This window comes from Equus caballus, chromosome 3, assembly GCF_041296265.1.
Source record: "Equus caballus isolate H_3958 breed thoroughbred chromosome 3, TB-T2T, whole genome shotgun sequence".
NCBI lineage: Eukaryota > Metazoa > Chordata > Mammalia > Perissodactyla > Equidae > Equus > Equus caballus.
In genome coordinates, this window is record NC_091686.1 from 35,814,666 (window position 1) to 35,840,626 (window position 25,961).

General features: G+C 46.1%; 1 protein-coding gene and 1 pseudogene across 24 annotated transcripts in view; one reads left to right on the forward strand and one right to left on the reverse strand.

Annotated features, from left to right (window-relative positions):
• ANKRD11 (ankyrin repeat domain containing 11) overlaps nucleotides 1-25,961 on the reverse strand; it is a 213,756-nt gene that overhangs the window by 62,380 nt on the left and 125,415 nt on the right. For 3 of the 24 annotated variants that reach the window (XM_070263175.1, XM_070263183.1, XM_070263176.1), the window contains exon 3: nucleotides 25,340-25,473. The exons of the other annotated variants lie outside the window; for them this stretch is intronic. The gene's annotated coding sequence lies outside the window, so the exon portion shown is untranslated. The remainder of the gene's footprint in view (nucleotides 1-25,339; nucleotides 25,474-25,961) is intronic. 24 annotated transcript variants of the gene reach the window in all.
• Nucleotides 9,471-13,667, forward strand: LOC100051834 (ferritin heavy chain pseudogene; annotated as a pseudogene).

Below are 25,961 nucleotides of genomic sequence, written 5' to 3' on the forward strand. Positions count from 1 at the left end.
TAAGAAAGTGCAAACGAAGTGCCCAGGGCTAGCAAGCGAGATGCTTGGAGAGCAGAACAGAACCCCTGGCCAGCTAGAAACTGCCTCCAGTGCTGCCTGTCAAACTCCCTTTCAGTCCATAATCACAACAAAAGATGAAGTTTTACTATTAAGGTAAAAACCATGTATTAGATAATAAAAGGACCTTAGACACATGTGAATTCCTCCTGGACACAAGAAAAGGAGTAAGATGTGGCCAAGTTTGCTTATGCCTGCCAATTAAAACAAAAGAAAACCAAAAAAAAAACCCCAACCATGAAACTTTTTTTTAAAAAGTTGCAAACTGGCCAAGTCAGTCCACAGCAGTGCACCAAGGTCAGATTCTAAAGCCCTACAGTCCACAGCACCTGTCCTGCACCAGGTAGATTTACATTAGTTAAGTGTCAGGTGTAAAAGCAGTTCTTTTTCAAAGCATTCCAGGCATTTGGAGTACCCTTAAGTTTATTTAAAATGTGTTATTATATTTTATGATTTCTGCATAAGAAATATCTCCTATCCTTATCATTTACAACAAAGTAACAAAGAATAATGGCTAACATTCATTAAAATGTTTTAAGTATACAGAAAAGCATAAGAATGTAACAAACCCTCATGTATGCACCATCTGTTCATTTTGCATATTTGCTTTGGAATTTTTTTAATATAAAAAATATTACATACATAGTTGAAGCCCTTTATATAACCCCCATCCTGCTCTCATTCCTCTTCCTTTCCAAAGATTTTGGATTTTGATGCTAATCTCTCCCATACATGTTTTATACTATGCTACATGTAAACCCATGAACATCGTTTTTGATGTTTTTACAGGAAACACACTGCACCGGTCCGCCCACACCTTGTCCCCTCCACATTATGCTTTGGGGATTTACCCATACTTGTTACATGCAGTTCCACTTCATTTATTTTAATTGCAATGTGGTGTTCATTGTCTGAAAAATGCCCATTCTCTTGTTGACTAGTGTTCAGTTCCAACTCTTCAGTACTACAGACAATGCTACAATGCACATTTGTCCATACACTTCTTTATATATATAAGAGTTTCCTTCAAGGTTTACAACTAGAAATGGAACTGCAAGAAACTAACTGTAAATGCTTTTACAAATGTGATGAAGCCTCACACAGTACAGCCATTCACAAACATGCCCTCCTTTACCGCTGGTTAGGGCATATGTCTCAACATTACAGAATTATCAAGAGATCATGGTTGGGAAAGGTAGAAAAATACTTTTAATCTAAAAGACTCCTATGGAACAAGATCAGGTTCTACAAAAAGAGTCAATAATCAAAAACTTCCATTTAAATAAAAATTGCAAACTCAAGTGGTAACATGAGGCTCTCCCTGGGCAAAACATCTAAGATAAAGTCTAGTAACAGCTGAGATGAGGGGATGACAGCCCAGATGGCTCCGGACCTCCAGACGCCACACAGGGAAAGCAGAGAGAGAAACGTTCTCCTCAGGAGATGATCTATAGCTTTTACCCAACTCTTAGGGAGTCCATGGCCCAAAAAGGTTTAGATGGGTGTTTTTTCTTTCTGAAAGTGCACAGCAACATGGCAAGTGAATAGCAGATACACTCAAATGAAGCACTAGAAGAACATTTTACTTTCCCAATCCAACTTCCAAACAGACTAAAAGTTTACCAACACATCCAGAGAGACTTAACTATACTATAAATTTCAGACTTTTTCTTTTTTTTTTAAGATTGGCATCTGAGCTAACATCTGTTGCCAATCTCCCCAAAGTCCCCCAGGACGTATTTGTATATCCTAATTGTGCTGTGTGGGATGCTGCCTCAGCATGGCCTGACGAGAGCACATCCAGGATCTGAACCGGCGAAACCCTGGGCCACTGAAGCAGAGCGCATGAAGTTGACCACTCAGCCAGGGGGCCAGCCCCTATTTCAGATTTCTTTAACCCAGAAAAAAATCACACATTATAACCCAAGTCATATGACTAATGTTACTTATACACAATATAGAAAAAAGGAAAGAAAAGAAAAGAAAAATTTGAGATTTCCACTGAGAAACGAACGTCTAAAGCCCAAGTCCACAGTTTGTTTCTGAGGAGAAAGAGCAGGTGAAACCAATGGAAAACACTGGGGCTCTGATGCAACCAGGAAATGGGGACGAGAGGGAGAGCAGTGCTGTTGTTCTGCTTCTCTCCATGTTACCACATCACAGGGTCCTTCCTTTTAAGTTATTAGGTAAAGTAATCAGGCAGTCAAGCTAACAGGAGCAAGCAGACAAGGTAAGTTGGAACAGGGCCATCTGCAGAGTCCTCCAGGTGCACCAAGGATGCCCTCGTCTGCACAGACCCCACCGAGCCATCCCATTCCCACCTCCCAGAAGGACAGTGTGGGCGGTGAGACCGAGGCTTGTCACCTTAGCAACGGCTCTAAACATACGTGCAGTGACACCAACTGATTTCTGAAAGCTGTAAATAGAGGATAATGGCATAAAAACCCCAGATTACAGCAAGGACCACCCACCCCTCCCCTCTCTACCCACCCACGCCTTAAAATCCCACTGCTAACACAGAGCAATTCCATGTACGCAAACGTGCCTTTAATCCCCGGATGTACCAGACATTCTGAATAATTATGTATCTACAGAAAACAAAATAAGGCCCTTGGATTAATGATCTTTGTGCAAACTCATGTACGGACATGAAGTGGCCACGAGACGGCAGAGTCTGTGGCACAGGACAGTGAGCCTGAGAGCAGCTGCAGTCCCCGCAGGGATTTCTGGGGCTTTGCTGACCCACAGTCTACTCATGCCCTCCTCCCCACATGGTCAGCTGATCCTCTCTCAGGCCCACCCCTTCCAAGGTTGCTGTGAGTCACTCAGCACCTGGCTGCAAAGCCCAGGTGGGTACTGACAGGTTGGCTCCACAAACCAGCAAGTCACAACAGAACAGGAGAAAGGTGTGGCGGGCCTGCAGCCTGGGGAAACCAGCCACAGAGAGACGGTCCAGGCCAGACCACATACTCCCAGTAAAGCAGAGCAACAGTCCAAGATGTCAGCCTCAGAACTCATTTCTATCTGTGGGAAACAGTCCATTTCATCTTGGTGGAAGAAAACGCGGAATTGGAGATTCTGAGACCTTGGAACGAGATCACTTAGCCTAGGATAAACCAATACTATAAACAGGTGTGCTCCAGACCAGGCTTGCAGAGAAACAGCCCTACGTGAACTAAGCAGAAGGCCTGCTTAGTTCAGGCCTGACTGAACAGAAGATAAACTGGCATAACTTCATACCAATCCCCACCTCATCTTCAGTAAGATCCTAAGTATCCATCCTAGTCTTCTTCCAGCGTGTGATGTGGTGAAGAATAATATGTGTTTTCCTTATTTCCTTTCTACCATATTTTTAAAGCATTACACAGAAAACTAGGCAAATAAATCTCCAAGCATGAGCTGACATTTTTAAGAGAAAAAACAAACTTGATATTTCATGTTGCAAAAATCTGGGGCTGGCCCAGCAGCGTAGTGGCTTGGTTCTCATGCTCCGCTTTGGCAGCCTGGGGTTTGCAGGTTTGGATCCCAGGCAGGGACCTATACACAGTTCATCACACCATACTGTGGTGGTGTCCCACACACAAAATAGAGGAAGACTGGCAGAGATGTTAGCTCAGCAACAATCTTCCTCACATGCACAAAAAAAATCTATGGGCCCTACAGATACACTTCTCAGTACAGTCATCATTAAAATTAAATACTAAAAATTACAAAGAAACACACAATCACATGTTAAAACTGAGATGTTAAAAATGTTCTTGTGGGGCCGGCCTGGTGGCGCAGCAGTTAAGTGCACACACTCCACTTCAGCAGCCCAGGGTTCTCCTGTTCAGATCCCGGGTGCAGACATGGCACTGCTTGACAACCCATGCTGTGATAGGCATCTCACATATAAAGTAGAGGAAGATGGGTACGGATGTTAGCTCAGGGCCAGTCTTCCTCAGCAAAAAGAGGAGGATTGACAGCAGATGTTAGCTCAGGGCTAATCTTCCTCAAAAAAAAAAAAGTTCTTCTGAGAAATTGTTTTTACAGAATAATCAAACTTTTGCTTACTCAAAGTGTCTTTCTGAATTGATGTATCCCAAAATGGCAAAGGGGTAAAGGAAAGGAAGGGCAGGACGGGAAGGAAGAGAAGGTCTGCACCACGTGTCCTGAAAAGGATGTCATTTACACGCTTTCTAATTCTGAGCTTGGGATACAAAACCAAGAGAAATTATGTACTCAATGTCTGTTCACAAATCTAAGTGCATTTTGTTTAAGCAATATCTCAGTTTCTGAGCAGATACATTTCTGAGCAGATACAATCGACATTTATAAACTCCAACACTGTGGTTGTTTTAAAGATCCAGCTATTTCAGTTGCATCTGTGGCTAATTCTTTCAAAGTAAAAGTCAATTCAGATTTGTCTTTTTATACGAAATTTCTTAAAAGTCAGAGTACGCAGGTGTTCCTGTGTGTGTGAGTTGGGGGCCAGGTAGAGGGAGAGACAGTGACAGTGGAGGGGGTACACGCAAGCCCAGAGTCTCATCTTGGATTGACAACCTGCTAGAGAAGAACCTGGTTCACAATTTCACTCCAGTGAGAAAACACAAAATAACAACCAGTCTTAACCTGTTGGTCAGTTACTGCCTGATGAGAAGCTTTTTATAAGCCATATTTGGTACCTTCGCAGAGAAAAATTAACAGGTTTATTCCCAAAGATTCACCATTGGTGTTTCTCAAGGAAGCACCTACAACTCTGAGAAGGAAACCAAAGGTGGTGACAGGTCAAGCCAGACCTCACTCCCGCTCCCGTTACCCATGCATTTTCTCTTCCAGTGTGCTCTGTGCTCTGCTGGCTGTGTAGGACTCCGCTCCTTGCTCCAAAGACTCGAGTAAACTAATGGAGTAGAGGGAAAGAAGGCGCCTTGGGAACTACAGATGATGGGGCTGTTTCAGGTCCAGGGAACCCGCAAGTCAGACGCTGGAAGCACACAGGCGTGGCTATGGATGTGGACACAGCATCAACAACTCCACTGCTCACTGGCTGAAATCATGAGCAAGCGATTTAATCCATGTCTCGGTCTCCTCGTCTGTAAACTGGGAAAAGCCACTGTCCTCCAGGGCCATGCGGAGCACAGGCGAGTGCTTGGTACACGGTACACACTGGCAATTGTAACTAATGACAGCGTCCCACCCCCTTCAGTCAGTGACTGGGGTTTAACGATCCATTTCAAATTACATTTGCACGGTGCTTTACTTTCATATGTTATTTTATTTAGAGCCTCTAACTAGCCTCAGCTGAACAGATGGTATTATTTCCACTTTACGAACGAAGGCAGAGCTGAGATAATCCAAAGACACACCCTCGCTGGCATGTTTTGCCAGCCAAACCTCCAGGCAGGGCCTCCAGCTGGGGAGCTCTCAGGACAGCCACAGGGTCAGCACGCTCTCAGTGAACAGACTGACACCGACTCTATCCTTCTGGGGATAAAATAACTCCACCTTCCAAAATAATCCATGAACAAAGGAGTCTTGCCCTTCCCTTGTCTAAAAGCTAACTCAGTCTTAAGGATAAAGCCTCAGTATTTCTTCAAGGCCTGGAGATCAGCTCAGGAGGGTCAGGGGACATGAGAATAAACCTGGCCAGGAGCAAGGGCTGACTTGCTGGGAAGAGCTCGACTGTGGCCTTCACAATGACGGGGAGAGCACTCGAGGGTCTGGGTGAAAGATGATGTCAGCAAGATGATTTCAGCAGTAGCACCCTCGCTAGTAAAAAAGTAAAAGGACACAAATACAGAGGTGGAAAACTTGAACAACTTTGAAAATTTCTGTCTTTAACTTTGAGTAAACACTAAACTGTATTTTCTCTGGTCTCATTACAAAGCTTCTTATGGAAAACTCCAGTAAAAAAGAACAGTTGGAAGAAGTGAAAGTCACAGAAGAAAGATATAAACCCACACACTACGTAATCAAAACGAATAGACAAGGAGCCTGAGGAGAGGCAGCCTGCGTTGGGAGGGGCTCCAGGCGTCTAATAAGGTAAGAGCCTTTCCCTATAACTCCATGCCGACAAATAGAAAGCTCAAATCCAATATGTGAGAACTAAATGTTCATTAATCACAAAAGCAAGAGGACTAAGCAAGTCCAGTTAAAAGACAGTTCATCAGACTAGAATGGAAAAGGTACCTATGCAGCTCAGGATGAGTGAGGGATATCTAGAACACAAAGCTCCAGAAAGATCTAGAGAAGACACCCCAGGTAAACACCAAGCAGAAGAGCCATGGCTGCTGCATTCATATTGGACACAGGCCTGAGCCAAAACACAACTCACGAAAGAACATCAGTCACCATAACAGTAAAACGCAAAGGGGTGTCGGGGGGGGGGGGGGAGGGGAGGAAGAGAAAGAAGACAGTCCCAAATATCTACGCACAGAGTAAGACAGTCTCAAAGTAAAGAGCAAAAGTGACCGAACAGGGAAAACAGATGCAGCCACACTCACAGGAGTCAACTTTAACCAATGAACGGGCCAAGGAGACAACCCCACCACAAATGAGAAGATCTGAACACAATAGCCAGCTTGATCCAATGAGCACATACAAAACATGCCAGCAAATAATTGCACAATGCCCACTCTCTTTAAGGACACAAGGAACAGACAGCCATGAAAACTAACCCCACACACGTCCAGAGCAAGTCTAAAAACTCTGAAAGTACCAACCTCTCACACCACAATGCAGTTTGGAGGCGGAAGGCAGGGAAGACCATGAACACTTCCATCTGAGGGTAAGAAATGCACTTCGAAGTCCAGCATCAGAGAGGAAATCAGTGGGAATTAAAAATCTTCAAAGTGGGGAATGACAAATGCTACAGAGTCAATTGGGAAATCCAGATGAAGTGGTTCTTAGAGGGAAATGTATTTACTTCCAGAAGGCGTCCCAATAAAGAGGTTAGAGATATCAGAATATACCCAAAAGCACAGGAGGGAACCATGATGAAGGTAAGAACATGAAGTAAACAAAAAGCAAACAAGTCTGGTGGGTGTTTGTTTTAAACAAGCCATGAAGCAGACAAGCTAAGTGATGGAGAACTAGCTAAACAACGCAGCAGGAAGCAGGAAGGCAGGTGACCATGTGCAGCCACCGGCCAGACCCTGACTGGGATGAAACACTAGGCCCCACAGGTCTTTCCATAGTGGAGCAGGAGACGAGACAGAAGCTTACTCAAACAGAAAGACGACAATCACTGATGGAAAAGAGAGGGGAGTTTATAAAATCAATAAACATATATTATACATTCATATCAGTCAGGATTCAATCAGAGACACAGGTACATATTAAATAGGCACTATATATTAAGAGATTTATTGCAAGGTATTGGCTTTCAGGATTGTGAGGGCTACCGAGGCAAGTCTGAAAGCAACCTGGGGCAGCACTTGGGCTCTGCAAGTCTCAAGGCCTCATCACAGACAGAACCGGGCCGCCCACATCACCAAGGATGATCACCTTACTCACATCACTTACTTACTCACTGACTGTACCGCAGGTCCTAGACAGTGCAGAAGACAAGAAAAGGGAAGAGAAGGTATACAGAATGGAAACGACCAAGTGAAACTGTCTTTATTCACACTGGACATAAACATCTATGCAGAAAATTCTATGGAATCTATTTTTTTAAAAAACTACTACAATGAGTTTAGGAGCCAGCCTGGTGGCGCAGCGGTTAAGTTCGCACGTTATGCTTCTCGGTGGCCCGGGGTTCGCCAGTTTGGATCCCGGGTGCGGACATGGCACCGCTTGGCAAAAGCCATGCTGTGGCAGGCATTCCACGTATAAAGTAGAGGAAGATGGGCATGGATGTTAGCTCAGGGCCAGTCTTCCTCAGCAAAAAGAGGAGGACTGGCAGTAGTTAGCTCAGGGCTAACCTTCCTCAAAAAAAAAAAATACAATGAGTTTAGCAAAGTTGCAAGATAAGTCACTATTTTTAAAAAATCAAATTGTATTTCTATACACTACCAACAAACAATAGGAAATAATTTTTTTTAAAAAAATACAATTACAATGGTATCCCCAAAATGAATTACTTAGGGATAAATAAAATTTGTGTAAGGCCTCACTAAACAAACTTGATTCTATATTGATGGTGATTCTCTCCAAATTGATCTATAGATGCAAAACAACCTCAATCAAAATTCCAGCTGACCCTTTTTTGTACTAATTGATGAGTTGATTCTGAAATGCATATGGAAATGAAAAAGGACCTAGTACAGCCTAAACAATGTTGAAAAAGAACAAAGTACGAACACATACACTATCTGATTTCAAGACTTGCTCTATCCTACAGTGATCAAGACGGTGTGATGCTGCATGAGGACGACCCACAGACACACTCAACTCATTTTTCACGAAGGTAAAACCACTGAATGGAAACAGTGATCTTGTTCACAAGTGGTGCTGGGATAAGTGCATATCCTTTTGCCCAAAAAAATGGACCTTTAACTTTATACAAAAATTATGTCAAAATGGACAACAGAACTGAATATAAGAGCTAAAACTACATAACTTCTAGAAGAAAACATGAAGAAACATCTTTGTGATGCTAGGTTAGACAAAGATTTCTTAAGACACAAAAAGCATGAAGTTTCTAAGAAAAAAATTGTTAGCTTGGACTTTACCAAAATAAAAATTTGTGCTCTTCAAAAGATACTGTTGGGGCTGGCCCTGTGGCCGAGTGGTTAAGTTTGCGAACTCTGCGGCAGGCGGCCCAGTGTTTCGTTAGTTCGAATCCTGGGCGCGGACATGACACTGCTCATCAAACCACACTGAGGCGGCATCCCACATGCCACAACTAGGACCCACAACGAAGAATATACAACTATGTACCATCAGGAGTTTGGGGAGAAAAAGGAAAAAAAAATAAAATCTTTAAAAAAAAAAAAAAGACACTGTTAAGAAAATAAAAAGACAAGCCACAGACTGGGAGAAAATATCTGACTAACATAAATCTGGTAATTGATTCTCTAAAGTACAGAATATATAAAGAACACTCAGTAAGACAACTCAATTTTTAAAAATGGACAAAAAAGACAGATATGAAGGAAGAGATACTTCACCAAACAAGATACAGAGATGACCCAAAAGGCGGGCAGGGGTACAGAAAAAGATAACCAACCTCATTTGTCATCAGAGAAGAGGAATTAAACCCACAATGGAATACCACCAGAGAACCACCAGAACGGCCACAGCTAAAAAGACTGACAATAGCGAAGGACGGTGAGGATGGAGCAAGTGGGACAGGAAGCTGGAGAGCCACTTTGGAAAACAGTTTGGCAGGTTCTTTAAAAGTTAAACATTCTCTACCATATGACCCAGAAATCCCAGTCCTAGTTATTTACCAAAGAGAAAGTAAAACACATAGCCACACAGAGTTTTGTATGCAACTATTCATAGCAGCTTTATTCATAATAGTTAAAAATTGGAAAATATGCAAATATCTACAATTGTCAATTGGAAAAACACATGAATTACGTATCCAGTGGAATGGCATGCTGAGTGAAAGAAACCAGTCACAAAAGACTTCACATTGCATGACTCTACTCATATTAAGTTCTAGAAAAAGAAAACCTATAATGACCCAAGCACATCAGTGGTTTCCTGGGTCCAAGGGATAGGAGGAGGATTTTGACTGAAAAGGAGTCTTTTTGGGATATGGAGATATTCTATGTCACGACTGTGGTAGTGGGACATGACTGTACTGATTCTGTTAAAACATATCACATTGTACACTTAGAACTGTTGAATTTCATTGTATTTAAAGTAAACCTCAGTAAAGCTGAGAAAGAGAGGGCAGGAGAGGATGTAGAGACAAAGATATGACCATCACCACTGCAGAGGGAAGCAAAGAAATGAGGTGGCAGCTAGCAGTAAAGTAGGGTTGGATTTCTTCTGTAAAGAGGACAAGGGCAGCATGTTTGCAGGCTGATGAGAGCATCTCACACTCACCCCCCCACAAAAGCACGCCTGGTGGAGGGGGCAATGGGGGATGCTCCTGGAAGCTGTGTCGTTCAGGGAGTTGGGAATGGTGGCATCCAGTGTCCTGCGGGGCAGCAGCGTCAGCAGGAGTGGATAGAGGGTGGCTTCGGTACCCAGCAGACAGCAGAGCCCGCAGGCACACTGGGAGGAGCACAGAGCTTCTCTAGAGTCAAAGTGCCAGCAATTCCAATGGCTGCCTCAGGGGATGGGGCAAGAAACTGCTGCAGAGCAGGAAGGAGGCCAACTTGTCCTGCAAACCTGCATTACGCCCCAGGGGAAATAACCAATTCTCCCAAGTTGACACATGCAGTCACACTTAAAGAGGACCATATCAAACTTTTCAAATGAAACACTTGATACAATCTCTTTAACATGTCTGCAAGTTAAATTATGGACATCTGGGTTCTTTCTATGTTTTTGCCATTACAAACAATGCTGCCACCGGTGTTCCCGACCTGTCTCCACAGGCACACATGCATGGGTTTCTCTGTGGAACCACACAGTGTAAGATTCCATGATGTGACATGTCCAGAACAGGCAAATCCATACAGACAGAAAGTAGACAAGTGGTCCGCTTAGGGTTGGGGGGAAATGAGGAAGGAGGATGAAAGGGGGTGGGTTTCTCTCTCAGGTGATGAGAATGTTCTAAAATTAACTCTAGTGATGGATGCGCATGTATCTGAATAGACCAAAGACCACTTTAAATGGGTGAAGTGCAGTGTGTGCAGATTATATCTCAATAAAGCTGCTATTTTCTTTAAAAAGCATGAAACAAAGTTCGTTAGGGATGGACTACAGGACAAATACTAGGATTTGTCCAAGGGACTGAGCCTCATGACAGCCTTGTGCACATGTGCCCCAGACCAAGCTCGGAGGCTAGGCATGCAGGCCCAGAGTGGCCTTCTCCCACTACTCTCTGGCAGACAGCACACCTCAGCGTGGCCCCTGGATAACGTGCGCCCAAGACCCCAGTGACTTGTTATCTGTGCTGGTCAGTGGGCAGCAGAGCACTTGCTGGGCACAGAGGAGCACGCAGAGGAGCACACACTGTTATTCGAGCTGCTCGGCAAAGACAGCACAGGAGAAAACGTTGCCATCATTCTGGGCGGCTCTCATGCGAACAGTGAGGCCTGTGGTCAGGGCTGCGTTCCGCTGACCCAGCCTATCCAGACTACATGCTGCAGCTGACCAGCCCAGAGTACAGCTCTGGCCACTCCTCAGCACAAAAGTGTCCCATGCTGGTCCTTGTCCACCAAATGACCCAACCTGGCATTAAGAACCCCCATCGACGTAGCTTCCGCCTGCCTCTGGGAATGTCTGCAGCTCAGCCATGCAGGTTTACTGAGCACGTCTCGTCCCTGCTGCAAGCTGCACACGTTCTGTGCACGGTTCTGCAGGACAGAGCTGAACTGGCACGGACCCCCAGGCCTCTTCCACTCGCTGCTTCTTCCACTCAGTGGTGTGTTTAAGCAGAGGAGACCATTACAACAAAATTATTTTTAAAGTCATGAGTTTGAGGAAAGGGTATGGAATAGTTAAACCTTAAATATTTAAATACTAACTTTACTGGGTCTACTTACTACATTCTAACACTAATGTAAAATTACAGCACAAGAAAAAGTAAACTGGGAGCTTTCACCTGTCTCTACAGCATCTCAAAGGGTGAGTAAGAAAGACTGGCAGGAAGATTCATCACAAATGAACACCAGTCTCAGGGAACTGGTCACACATTTACGTAACATAACGTTTCTGAGGACCAGCCACACAGCAGACAGCACCAGCCCTTCAGCACTGAGACACCAGAAATCAAGACCCAGCCTTTGCAGCCAAGCATGTGCTACCTGGGCCACAGGACATCAGACCACAGGGAAGAGCTGGGGCAGCGAAGACCCCCTGCAGGCTGTGCGCCCTGGTCTTTGACGGCTGATAGGTCGCACCCAGGGGCACACTGCCCCAAAGCACTCCGACCAGGGAGCTATGAGTCAAGACATTCCCACTCCTGCCCCACCCTCGGGGTGTACTAGCCATGCCATTTCACTGATTTTAAAGAATACACTGCAAGGGTGGCTGACAAACACACCCTTGCTCATTCAAGTCTTCTCCAGCAGGCATCTTCACAAATTAATTTTACATGTAACGAAGTCTGCACTGAGCCAAAAAAAAAGTTTTCGTTGAAGCACAGTATCTCTCTCTCTAGAATTTGCAAAGCCTCCTTTTTCTCCTCACTCTGAATTTAAAAACAGAAAACTCTAAGAAATGACTTAATGACAAGTCGCCAAACATAAAGTGCTTAAGACAATCAATGTTTCAGCAAATGGAATCTTCTGAGCAGCACTTACTATGGAAAGCCAGCCAGCCTCCTGCACCAGCAACCCCACCCCAGGTAAAAGGCCAGAACCCTCACAGGTCGGACGGAGAGCAAGGTGTACCCAGGCAGCCCTCTGCTCCTCCTGGATGGAGACCTGCCGCAAGGCTGCAGGGATCTGAGGTCTGACTCGTCTGCTGGGCATTCTATCATCAAAGGATGGTGAGGACGATGTGACAAGCTCCCATCTCCTAGTTCCTCTAGGAAAGAAAAGCCCTAAAGGTGGGAGGGGAGCAGGGGTACAGACTCTCAGAGCCCCGAGGGGGGTTCACAGAGGGATGCGCTGAAGACTCACTAGAATGCAAGAAGAAAATATTGGAACAACATGCTTTGTTTTCACCTAAAATACCAGAAAAAATCTGACACAGTCTTCGTCGGAGTTGCCGCGGTTTCCTGCTTCAACAGTGCTTCAACGGAACCCGGCGCTCGCTCCCCGCCCCGGCCGGCCACTGAGTCAGCCCTCCTTCACCTCCTCACAGCGCCGCCCGGCGGCCGCCGCCTTCTCCTCTCCTCAGCCGTCCGCCATGACGACCGCGTTCCCCTCACAGGTGCGCCAGAACTACCACCAGGACTCAGAGGCCGCCGTCAACCGTCAGATCAGCCTGGACCTCCACGCCTCCTATGTGTACCTGTCCATGTCTTTCTATTTTGATCGCGATGATGTGGCTTTGAAGAACTTCGCCAAATATTTTCTTCACCAATCTCATGAGGAGAGGGAACATGCTGAGAAACTGATGAAGCTGCAGAACCAACGAGGCGGCTGGATCTTCCTTCAGGACATCAAGAAACCAGACCACGATGACTGGGAGAATGGGCTGAAGGCAATGGAGTGTGCATTACACTTGGGAAAAAATGCGAATGAGTCACTATTGGAACTGCACAAACTGGCCACTGACAAAAATGACCCCCACTTGTGTGACTTCCTCAAGACTCATTACCTGAATGAGCAGGAGAAAGCCATCAAAGAATTGGGTGACCACGTAACCAACCTGCGCAGGATGGGGGCCCCTGAATCTGGCATGGCAGAGTATCTCTTTGACAAGCACACCCTGGGAGACTGTGACGAGAGCTAAGTCTCAGGCCAGCTTCCCCCAGCCACCGGGTGACTTCCCTGATCCACCGAGGCAGTGCATGCATGTTGGGGTTACCTTTACCTTTTCTATAAGTTGTACCAAAATATCTACTTAAGTTCTTGGATTTGTACCATTCCTTCAAATAAAGTAATTTGGTACCCCCCCCAAAAAAAACTCAGAAAAAATCAAAACGATGCCAGCTCTTCCCAGGTAAACGGGCATGGGCTGTGCGTGGAGCTGCGCATGACCTCCAAGCCGGTGCCGGGTCTTAAGGAGGAGTGAGGGGCAGCAGACCCCACCTGCTCCCAGCTTACTCTCAGCCAAAACCACAAAAGGGAGGCGCCAACATGCCCTGTGCTAGGATGAGCTTTCCTCAGCCGGACTGTCTGCCTAAAAGACTTAATCAAGGTTAACCAGAATTCAGTCAAAATTATCAGGTGTGGTGAACTTCCCCTCGGTATAAGGTGTATGCTCTACTTCTGAAAATTACCTTTCCCAGCTATGACACGAAGCATCAAAATAAACTCAGAAGCAGACCTGCAAATCACAGGATCATCAGTGTTAAAGCAAGGTATTTTAAAAACAAAGTTTTTGTTCCATTAATAAACAAAGTAAAAAGCAAAGACGCTTATTTTTACTTCATCTTGGGCTAAGCAGACATGCAAGGGGTGGGTAGTTTCTTCACCAGCCGGGGCACGCAATCATCTGTCCACAGTGAGCGACTGTGCTCCAACACGTGGCATGCGGAACTATGAAATAACCATGAAATAAGTGGACGGAGGCATGACTGTTCTCATCCTACAGCTAGGAGACCAGGGCTCAGAGACATGACCTGACTTTCCCAAGATCTTAAGAAATGGAACCTGGAGAAAACCTGAAGGCCTCTGCCTTTAATTCCTGCCTAAATCCTCCAAACCCAGGAGAGCTAGTGTTGTTAGTGAGGACCTGCCTGAGTGCTGGGCCAGAGCAGGCCTACAGAAGAGAGAGAAGAAATGCATCAGCAGGTCCAGGCCAAGAGCCAGCCCCAAAGTCAGACAGATCCCCACCCAGTGGAGGGATGGCAGCTGTGTAAGCGCACGTGATGAGCCTAAACAATTCAAGGCCGCCTCACACTACTACTGTAAAGAGCAAATAAATGATTGTGAAAGTATTTTGAAAACCTTACCATGAACTGTTGCTTTTCACTAACAAAGCGCAGTAATTTTTCTCAAATTTCTGATTCTTATTTTAAAAATATAACATTTATAGATTTCAGACAAAGAACAAACTATTTCAGGTTTTAAAAAATTATTTGTTACTGATTCTCAACAAGTCCAAAGGAGACATTTTTTGTCACAGGAGTAAAGTGGAAAGTTCCAGAGATGAACATGACAGGCTTCTCCAGGCCATCATTGACTGAACGGAGGGAAACTGGGTGTCAGTGCCTTGTGCTTAGAAGAGGAAAGAGGCTGAGGGAGCTGGAAGAGGCAGAACGAGGTCCAGCAGCCAGAAGGCATTAAGGAGAGTGTTCCAATGAGACACTGCTGGTTCAAATGCCAGCTCTGTAAAGAAGGTACTGGTGCAATTTTGGGGATCTCCCCCCAAAGGACAGTGCAAGTGCAAGTAATAAGCAGCAACAAAAGCCTGTGTGTCATCTCCCAGGCCCTACAGTCATCATCTCCACAGGCCCAGGATTCCTGCCACTGGTGGGTCAGCTCCCAGGCCAACTCCGATTGTCCTGGAGGGCTGGCAGGCTGCTCTGTCAGGACAGCAGGTCCCAACGCTAACAGTTCAACATCCAGCTCTGACATCTTTTATTCTAAAAATTTACCAGAAAATAACCAGAGGGCAGAGGTAGGAAGGAGGATGAGTTTGCAGGAGGGACAACGGAGACAGACAGTGGGAGGGAAGACACTGGGAGAAGAGGCTCTGACAGGTTCACATGTGCACCTCCAAAAGGCATGATGGGTGGCATGAATAAACTTCCTTTAAACACACCGGTATTCACCTTCAATCCATGGATCTGGTGAACGTGTCGCCATGCTGTGAAGGAAAGACTGTGCTGACCATGTGTCTTGACTGGCTACAGGAACCTGCCGGTGGCCATGGGCACCTCACAGGGGACCAAGTAACAGGTAAGAGTGTGGAGAAACTGGAACCCTTGTGTGCTGCCATCAAGAATGTAAAATGAGGGGCCAGCCCACTGGCCAAGTGGTTAAGGTCACATGCTCCACTGCAGCGGCCCAGGGTTTCGCAGGTTCGGATCCTGGGCACGGACATGGCACCGCTCGTCAGGCCACGTTGAGGCGGCTTCCCACATGCCACAACTAGAAGGACCTGCAACTAAGATACACAACTATGTACGGGGGGGGGGGGGGGGGGGCGGAGGGGGGGAGGCACAGTTTGGGGAGATAAAGCAGAAAAAAAAAGGATTGGCAAAAATTGTTAGCTCAGGTGCCGTTCTTTAAGAAACAGAAAAAAAAAAAGATTGGCCACAGTTGTTAGTTCAGGTGCCAATCTTAAAAAAAAAAAAAAAAAAAGAATGTAAAATGATGCAGCCACTGTGGAAAACAATATGGCAGTTCCTCAAAAAACTAAATATAGAATTACCATCTGATCCAGCAATTCCACTTCTGGGTACACACCCAAAAGAATTGAAAGCAAGGTCTCAAAGAGATATCTGCATTCCCGTGTTTAGCAGCATTATTCACAATGGCCAAGACATGGAAGCAACCCAAGGGTCCATCAACAGATGAACGATAAACAAAATGTGGTATATGCATACAATGGAATATTATTCAACCATAAAAAGGAAGGAAATTCTGACCCATACTACAACATGGATAAACTTTGATGACATTATGCTAAGTGAAATAAGCTAGTCACAAAAAGACAAATACTGTTTGATTCCACTTATATCAAGTATTCAGAGTAGTCAAGTTCATAGAGAGAGAACAGTAGATGGGATGACAATGGGGCATTTGTAATCACTGGCCATCACAGGCCATTCTAGCCAGGCCTCCTTCCTCTCTGTCTTCCTCCTCCTTTCCCTCCCACAGGATGGCCCTCTCCCAGCCTGGCCTCCTCTCTACCTGGTCAGAGCAGGAGCAGACAGGCCAAGAGAAGACCTTTTGCACCCATGCCCCAGGCACTTTGGTCTCTGGTCCTCACCAAGGTGACCCCTGCAGGAAGCCGAGAAGAGGCTGTGCCAGTCACAGAGTAGACCTGCAGAGCCCTCGCTGGCATTCAGGAGTGCAAAGCAGCAATGCCCGGGCAACTACGGTCAGCCCCTTCTGGACTAGCTCTGGGGAGTGCCCGAGGCCAACTCTAAGTAGCAGAGCTGTTTCTGCCTGTGGTGGTCATGCAGGAGCAGGTGTCTTTGTGGGGATGTGGGAGGTCAGCTTCTCGGCTGGGAGGCTGCAGGTGAGCACCCCGTCAGAGGGCAGAGCAAGGAGCAAGTGGGAGCCAGCGGAACTCGAAGAGGGGGCCCTACGGAGGCACCACCAGGAATCGCCACCCTCCCTCAGTGAGGCCAGGACTTCCGCGGCTGCAGGCTGATGCCAGGACCCCTCTCCTGGTCGCCCCAGAAGCCCACAGGAGGGGTGGGAGAGCTGGCTGCTCCATTTGGGACCACCTTTCTTCTCTTTTCTTTTGTAAGGAACATTGGAGGGGCCAGCTCCGTGGCTGAGTGGTTAAGTTCGCGCACTCCGCTGCAACAGCCCAGGGTTTGGATCCTGGGCGCAGACATGGCACCGCTCGTCAGGCCACGTTGAGGCGGCGTCCTACATGCCACAACTAGAATGACCTGCAACTAAGATATACAACTATGTACGGGGGGGTTTGGGGAAATAAAGCAGGAAAAAAAAAAAGCAGATTGGCACCTGAGCTAACAACTGTTGCCAATCTTAAAAAAAAAAAAAAAAAAAAAGAACATTGGAGTGAACAGAATGAAAAATGTTAAGTACTTGAAGACACAAATCAGGCACAATTACTATGCTCAATTTCTGAAATAATCTTTAAAAATGGTCCTGTGACTATGTCCTTTTCTGTTTATGAATCCACCTTGTCTCACAATCGTGGGTCCTGGAGGGCAGAGGAGGTGTGTTCCCTCTAGGCCACACCACCCAGCTACTATGTGTCTCTCCCCAAGCACCACCAAGAACAGCCACACCTACAGCCTTGGGCCCTAGGAATACTGACTCCCTTGCTGGTTTAACTATGGAGAAACTGAGGCCCCCAGATGAAACTTTTAACCTGAAACCTTTGTTACAGGTCAAAGGTGTGACTACTACTAACAACCAGGGCTGCAACGTGCACCCCAGGGGCCTTGATAAACACCCCCTGTGCAGGGCAGACGCTGGGAACAGCCTGGACTCAGGCCTTGGGGCAGCCGGGTGAGCTCTTCCTCTCTGTCAGGCACATCACAGCTGCACATCCCCAAGACTTCCAAGTTTGTAAGTGTGCGGAGCTTAGCAACAGCGCAAGGAGCAATGCAGACCAATGCCTTTTGTATTTGCATTTGTGTTTAAATACTGGTACCAAATTACACTCTGCTTTAGTCACCAGGCATCTGAGAATGACCTCTGTAAGACCTTCCCCTTAATGGTCGTATGGGCCTTACTCAGAGGTCCTGTTCAAACTCAAATAGGTGTTCAGAAAAATAAAGAACACAAAAAAACCAAAACACTTGAGCTTCTGAAGATAATGCTCTCACCAGCAGGAAATCTAGACATATATTCTCTAAACTGCCTTCTCTTAAGAAGAGAGCTGGCAGGTTCCAGTGGCTTTCGTGCTGGGAGGCTGGGCTAGGAGGCCAGCCCCAAGGCTCCAAGGATGGCTTTCTACATACTGCACTCTTGCTCCTCGCACTTCCTCAAAAGCTGCATCTCACAAGGTTATGCTCTAAAGTCAAGGAAGGTGAAAAAGAAATGAAGGCCTTAGACAATGGAGAACCAACGAACCCAACAACAAAATGTTCTTCATAAATCGAGAGGGTTCAGTTAGTCTGGACCGGTGCCACCTGCAGCCAACTTCAGAGACGACTCAAAAGCTCCAGATGTGGTGTCCTGCACCTGAGCCAGGGTGCTTGTAACAAATACAAGAAAGATGCATGAAGCAAGGCATGTGACAGTCATTCTCCTCATGCTTAAAGTTACAGATTTAGCCTTGGTGTTTTGTTTTTTGTTTGTTGTGGGTTTTTTGTTTAAGATTGTGGAAGATTATTCATAGCCATTTTAATTTCTGCTAGTAAAAAAAGAACTAGTTCAATAAAAATATAGATGCCCTTAAATCTGTTCTGTTATGTCTCACAAACTACTTTTCCAAAATACTACAAAGGGATCAAATACAACACACAAGGAAACACTGGTAACTTCAGGAGCAACTGCCCATGCTTGTTGTGTGCGGACTTCACAGGTGAGAGAAAGAAGAGAGCATCACTCCTTCCATTTGTGAAGCAGCATCTGAATGGTTATCAACCAGTTCACGAAGGAGAAGGAACTGGCAAGCAACCATTACAAGATCCGAGTTCTTCACTGAGAGCAAACGTCTTCTACATCCACGTTGCCAGTTACTCACTGAGCAAAGTGTGCCTCTGCTTCACACGTTAGCTTTCCAAAGTCCTTACACATCACTGCCACTGTCCTCACCTACAGAACTGCTCCTGAAAACACGATCTGGAAAACAGGATCACAGACGTGCCCCTGCCCTCCATACACCGTCGGTGCCTCCACAAAACAAATGCTACATGCAGAGGGGTCAAGAATCCTCTTTTTATTTTTAGTGAAGACCAAGTAAGATTCCCATGGAAGCCATTTTCCATACAACTGAATACAATTCAACTGCCGTGAACACCTGGGCACAGCTTCCCCAGGAGGCAAGAAGCTGGCTTCCTGGGACCCAGCAGAGACCCCTAGCCTGCACCTGGCTTCTTGTGCTGCTCCCGCCTCCTCTTTTTGGTCCAGCAGCCTTGACTGTTGTAGCAAATCCTACACTCTGACCTTTGGCTGCCAGCCAGAACTGTTATTAATGGCACAAAGGCTTCTCATTTCAGCCTCTTCTATGTCGGCAAAGGCTGTTGTCTGGCTCTCTCCTGCTCCACACTGAACCTGCAGCTGGTATGTAATTTCATAGAAGGCACCTTCATCCATCTTCATGTCCTGTGGTATGAGATGTTTACATTTTGGTCTTCGCTACATTCTAGTGGTACAGAAAGAAGGGGGGTAGCACGCACCACATTCTTGTGTAAAAGCTACAAAACCCGAAAAACAAAGTGTCATAGATACCAAAATTAGCATTACATATTTTAATCAGCTGATAAACACACCCGTGATGAATGGTATTTAAGATATGTGTGATGAAATCCTGAAGAAGTATACACCTTAAAATCTTAAAATATTTAAAAGATTAAAGGCCCCCCGACCCATTTTTGTTACCTGCATTAGCCAAAGTCAGTGCTTTCAAGAATTACCATCCCCTCTGAATACAGTGGCAATGCAGCATCAGTGCCAGGAAAGATGGCCCAATAGGTACAGCTTCCCTCAAGACAAAATCAACCACACAGAGCCTGGACTATCTGTCAGCAACATTCAGCTGCCTTATCCATCATGCAGGGGCTCCCTTTTCACACACATTGTGTGTATTATGAGACTACGGAGAGAAGAGGGAAAGATTTAGATCCACCAAATACTCCTGTTAGTGCCCACAAGAAGGATCTAAGTTGTAAAATATCAGGTCAGTCACAGCATGAACCTCTCAGCTGTACAGGTAAGGTTTGCCCATCTCAACACAGTCAAAGGTACCTCTACCAGAGCAGCCTCATATCTGGACTCCGGCCATGCGGCGTGGGCTCATGGAGTCATGGAGAGCATCCTCAAAGCTCTCGTCCAGCTCGCACCCAGAACAGAACCGCTTTCAGTCTCCACAGCACAGAGTGGATTATTCCAAGCCTGGGCCCCTGCCTGTACTGCTACAGCATGCCCCACTTCCCTGTGAAGGCCCCTATCCCAACCCCCCCCCACCACCACCTCCCTCAGGCCTTGCCATTCTTCCTCAAAGTCTGAAACCCTGCTCCAGAAAAGCGGAGAGCCCGCCACAGTTATCCTGAATCATCATCTCAACACTCTCTGCAGGAAACCCTGCAGAATCGCCATTCCTGCCCTCCAGGAGGCCTGCCTGGGGCAGCAGAGCTCTCCCCGGGCAAAGTTGTTCCAGTGAGGGATTAGGCGGACGCGCTGGGGAGTTACCACCTGCACTTCTCTGAGTGTCAGCAAAATCCCCAAAGCAGCATGAGCTGCTCATTCAGGCCCAGTGACCATCTTTGTCAATTCAACTCTGAAACGAAGGGTTTGATTCTGCTTATTTATGTTCCAGAGTCACATCACGAAAATATTAACAAGTGTTGCCTACTTTGGTTGTAATAAAATCTGAACTAGTCAATACAGTATCAGGGGAAATGCCCCAGACCGAGAAGGCTCAGTTGGGCAGGACTGAGGGCAGTGTGCACCTCCCTATTTAGAACCAAATCTAAAACGTGCAGTTACAAAATGAAGTAGATAACACACAAGCCTGAATGAAACATCATAAATACTCGATAAATGGAACCTAAATCCAAGTTGGGAAAATACATCTATCAATATTTATTAAAAACATATAATACTTCTAGGTGAAAGAATTTAGTCAGAAATATGTAAATTTTCATTCTGATCTTTTTCATTTGCTCTATAATGTGAAGTATTCTCTAAATTCACCCTGTAATTTGACAACGCATACCAATGTGCTACTTATGCTTAAATGCCAGGCAAGGATTAAGACTGAGTCTTGCAAAGTTTTGAAATCTCTACAGGAAAAAACCTAGGTAGTTCACAATTCTGTGTCCAGAATTTAGGGAAATCAACTCAAATTTTCTTCTCATACAATTAAATTCTGGTGCAATCTCTGTACCAAGCCTAGCTCACTACTCACACACACACACGCATCCTGTGTAGACTGGATAAAGGCCACAAGATCCCCAACTCCTCCTACGGAGCAGGGAGCCTCTTTCCCCAGCATCTGGACACCAGAGGCCCTCGTGGAACGCTCCTGCACCCACATGGGGAAGCTGTGGCCAGACCAGGAGATGAAAGTCTCGGCCAATATACCAGCTTACTGTCACCTCATGGGTGACCCCAAGCATGACCAGAAGAAAAACCACCCAGGCAACATAAGAATTATGAGAAACAACTAAACATTGTTTAAAGACATTAAGTTTGGGGAGGGTTTTGTTACACAGCAATCAACTGATATACATCTCATTCAGGATAAGATCTACTTTGAAATATGGAGAGCATGTATAAGATGCTACTTAAACACACATTTAACTCGAATACAACAATGCCATTAGATCTAATTTTCTTCCCAATATCCCCCTCCTCCTTTCTGCCCTTAAAATGGCACCGAGAGTAGCAGTCAGATCCTAAAGCATCCTCGTGTTCCCTGTGAGACTGCCAACGGTACTCAAAATGACACAATCCTGTCTTGGCTCCTTGATGGGAAAGCCTCTATCAGCACCTCCTGCCACTCTCATCACACTGCTTCCTCGTTATCCTCAAAATGCTGGGCAGCAGATGCCCAGGGGAAAAGCGTTACCAAATGCTGAAGACTTGTGAAACCCTTTTGTATGAATCAAAATGAACAAATACTACATTAATTCTCAAATTTCAGAGTGGAAGTCACATTCAAAAATCCTTCCCAAAATTGGATGCTGTGAAACTTCTTTTAATAAGTAGCAAGTCTGGAAGCCAAAACAATCAAGATCTAATAAAATGGTCTCAAAAGTGTCAAGCATCTCCTTTCACTATCCACTTTCTCATCACAGACGCTGTTTGCAGTCCTTTCTAAGACGCTGTTAATTCAATTCTTCAAACAGCCCTACCAGGGACGACAATTTTGTTGGCTGGTTGGAGAGCTGAATTCTAGACATGGCTGAAAGAGCTGGCAGGAGGGGAAGTTCCAGAGCAAACAACTGGTTTTTAGAGAAAAGATGTGTAAATGAAACTTCAGAAACCTCAGATCCCATCTGATAACAACACATACTTGTGAACCCCAGGACCTCTTATCACGTATACCAAATACTTGGACCCTAATGCTGGAGCACATACAAGCTTGTAAAAATCTATACATTTTTTAATATATGATAAATAAATATATATTTCTCCAATATCACTTGCTTAATATTTCCATCATAACTCAGTAGGTTCATGAAAGACCCTTGCAGAGTTCTGATGTCAAACAGCATAAAGCTGAATTATTTATAGGGAAAAATGCAAAACACACAATACACAACCATCCTTCAGTTCAGAAGAATGGGAACATCTGAGCATGGCCAGGTGTGTACTGCAGAGCATCCTGCACAGGTGGAGTGAGCCCCACAGGGGAGGGGCCTCTGCTGCGCCCCTCAGGCAGGGCAGGGTATCTCGACTGCACTGGAGAGACACTTTGCAATAGAGTAGCTACAGGACTTTTTGAAACTGGATTTCAAAAAGGTTCCGAGCTCTCCCATCTCATGCGTGCCTTAACAGTCGAGAAGCAGGTGTGCTCACTGGAGAAAGGGAAGAGCAGTGAGCCAGCGGTGCAGGGCACTTGCACAATAACTCCTGCTTAGTGTCCAGAGACATGTAAGGAAGGCACTGAGGGGAGTTCTCAACAGAAACCTGTCTTCATGAGAAATTGGCTTCAACTTGCCTAGAACCAGCAGACTCCTGTTAAAGACTGCAGCCTCGCCTAACCCAACTCCTTCCCTACATCTGCCACAGCGGTGCTGCAGTATGCTGAAGTCAGAGGCACATCTGTGACCTAAATGGGACAGAAGCCACAAAGCAACTCCCTGGAGCAGGCTCGGCAGTGCTCACCAGGCCGTGGTTCCAGGAGGCTGACCCCTGGAAAGGGCCAGACAGCAAATCCTTTAGTCTTTGCAGGCCTTGTTGTTGTGAATAACCTTTAAAAATGTCAAAACCACCCTTAGCAAACTGGTCATACAAATACAAGCAACAGAATGCCAGCCCACGGCCTGTGGCCAAACAAGTGCGTGCGCAAGGACAGTGAAATCACACAGGCCTGTGAATGTCTCCAAGCTTGCTGTCTAACACCTGACACAACTCCGAGTGCCCAAGTGCATGTGGGGTCAACATTCTCGTGAAGTGGAGTAGTGCTTGTGGGCGACGGCTCTGGCTACCTGCTGATGCCTGAGCCAGCCAGCCAGGCAACTGCCTGGGCCCCTCCTCTGCAGGGTAAGCCTGGAGCTGCTCGCTTCCACTTCCATATGGGCAAAGGAACCCAAGGAAACCAGGCGTGGCTTCAGCTTTCAAACAACCTGCAAGTGAATGTGCAGCTGCCCATAGCAACCCACAGTGCTCTCTCAGGGAGCCCTTCAGCCCAGTTCCTCTGACTGGCCCCTCCTGGACAGTGCCTCCCCAGCCTGAGGAGTTCACTTGCTTCCAGAGGCCTCCAGAAATCCTCCATGGAACAAAACCTTCTCCGTCAAGGAGGCCCCCAAGCAACTCCAGGTGGCAAGAGCTGCAATGTGCTCACAGCCTTGGGTCAAGTTCTACACCCGACATCCTGAGTACCACCAGTGACCACGCATATGCGTGCTGCTGCCGCCCCTCGCCCCTCCCCAGCGGCCACCCTCTGGAAGGCAGAGGCTCTGTCCTGCATGGCCATGGGTGGGTGCCACCACCACCAGGCCTCAAGATAAGTACGTGGGAAAGGAGTCTATGCTTAGAAATGCCTCCTAGACACACATCATACACCACTGTTCACTCCGTATTCTGGATTAAATCCAGTCATATTTGAAGGAAAAGACATAAAACAGTGATTCAAAGCAAGAGAGCCCTTTTAAATTCCCTCTTTTTTTCTTAATTAAATACAAAAGGAAATGGATTTCGTTGTGTTGGTCTTCGTATTATTCATTTGTTACCGCTGCACCTATTCAGGACCCGGCAGGCAGCTCCAATTTAAATATCTACTCCATAGAAGCTGGACTTGCAGTAACTACTCCCAGTATCTGAAGAGGCTACGTTTACATGGTTTCTAGTTTTGTTCACAGTGCCTACACTGTTCAGCGGTTTGAACAATAAGTCCTAAATCAAACCAGCCTCCAACATACTCTGTCCAAATCTGCCTTTTCCAGGCTCTTCTGTGCAGCACTTTCTCTTGCTCTAAAGGACAATACATGACAATGAAAGACCACAGAACAAGGGATGGTAGGACAGTCACAGAAGGTTCTCCTGGCCTTCCTGAGGTAAGTGGACGGTGTGCAGGAATGTAGGCTTTCCATCCAGATGGGGGCCCCAGAGCAGAGAGGAATGCCCAGCAGGGAGTCCATTCTTCTTCCCACAGGTCCTGAGCCACCCCAGGATAGACTCTCACTGTTCAACTCAACCCCGAAGCCTCTTCTAGAACAGGCACGACCCACAAGATCAAAGCACAAGTACCCCAAATTCAGCAGGTTCCCCCAAAAGAGAACATAAAATTCTCTCATCTCCAAAGGGTTGAATCAAAACAGAGAGCAGAGTAGCAATTCCACTCCTGGGTATGGGCCCAAGAGAAACAAAAATACACACCCACACAAAACATGTATGCTAATATTCACAGCCACACTACTCACAATCACCAAAAAGAGGAAACAATTCAGATGTCCATCAACTGGATGGAGATGGGTAAACACAACATGGTCCATCGACACAAGAGAATACGGTTCAGACATAAAAAGGAGTGAAGCACTGACACAAGCTACAGTGTGGCGGAACCTCGAAAATATGATACTTGGTACAAGATGCCAGACACAGAAGGTCCCACAGTGTGTGATTCCACTTACATAAAATGTCCAGAACAGCAAAATCCACAGGGACAGAAAGTAGATTAGTAGTTGCAGGTTATAACAGGATAATCCTCGTGGTGATGCAACTGTTTTAGTGTCTTGACTGTGGTGCTGAATACAGGAAGCTACACCTGTGAGAAAGTGCACAGCAGTAAACACGCACACAACTCAGTAAAAGCACAAGCGTGCAATCACTAAGATCAGAGGGTTTCACCATGCTGATATCCCATCCCAGTGTGATACTGCTCATAGTTTTGCAAAATGTTACCACTGGAGAAACTAAGTGCAGTGTACAAGGCTCTCTCTGTATTGCTTCTTACAACAGCGTGTGAATCTACCCCAATCTCAAGAAAACCAACACACATACATACACACACACCAGGTGGGGCCAGCCCATCTCAACACCCCCAGCTGAGGGCTGCAGCTCTGAGAGGCGGGGGCCTGTCCCCCAGCATGGCCTGGGCAGAGCCCATGCTCACATGACCACATAGCACACCTTTCCTAGACTCCAGTCCCATGAAAGCAGGGCAAGAGATGAGCCCTTTGAAGCAGATATGGTGAAAAGGGCTTGGTGGTCAACAGATTAAAATCAGTAAAACCAGCTTCTCTTTCTGTCCAA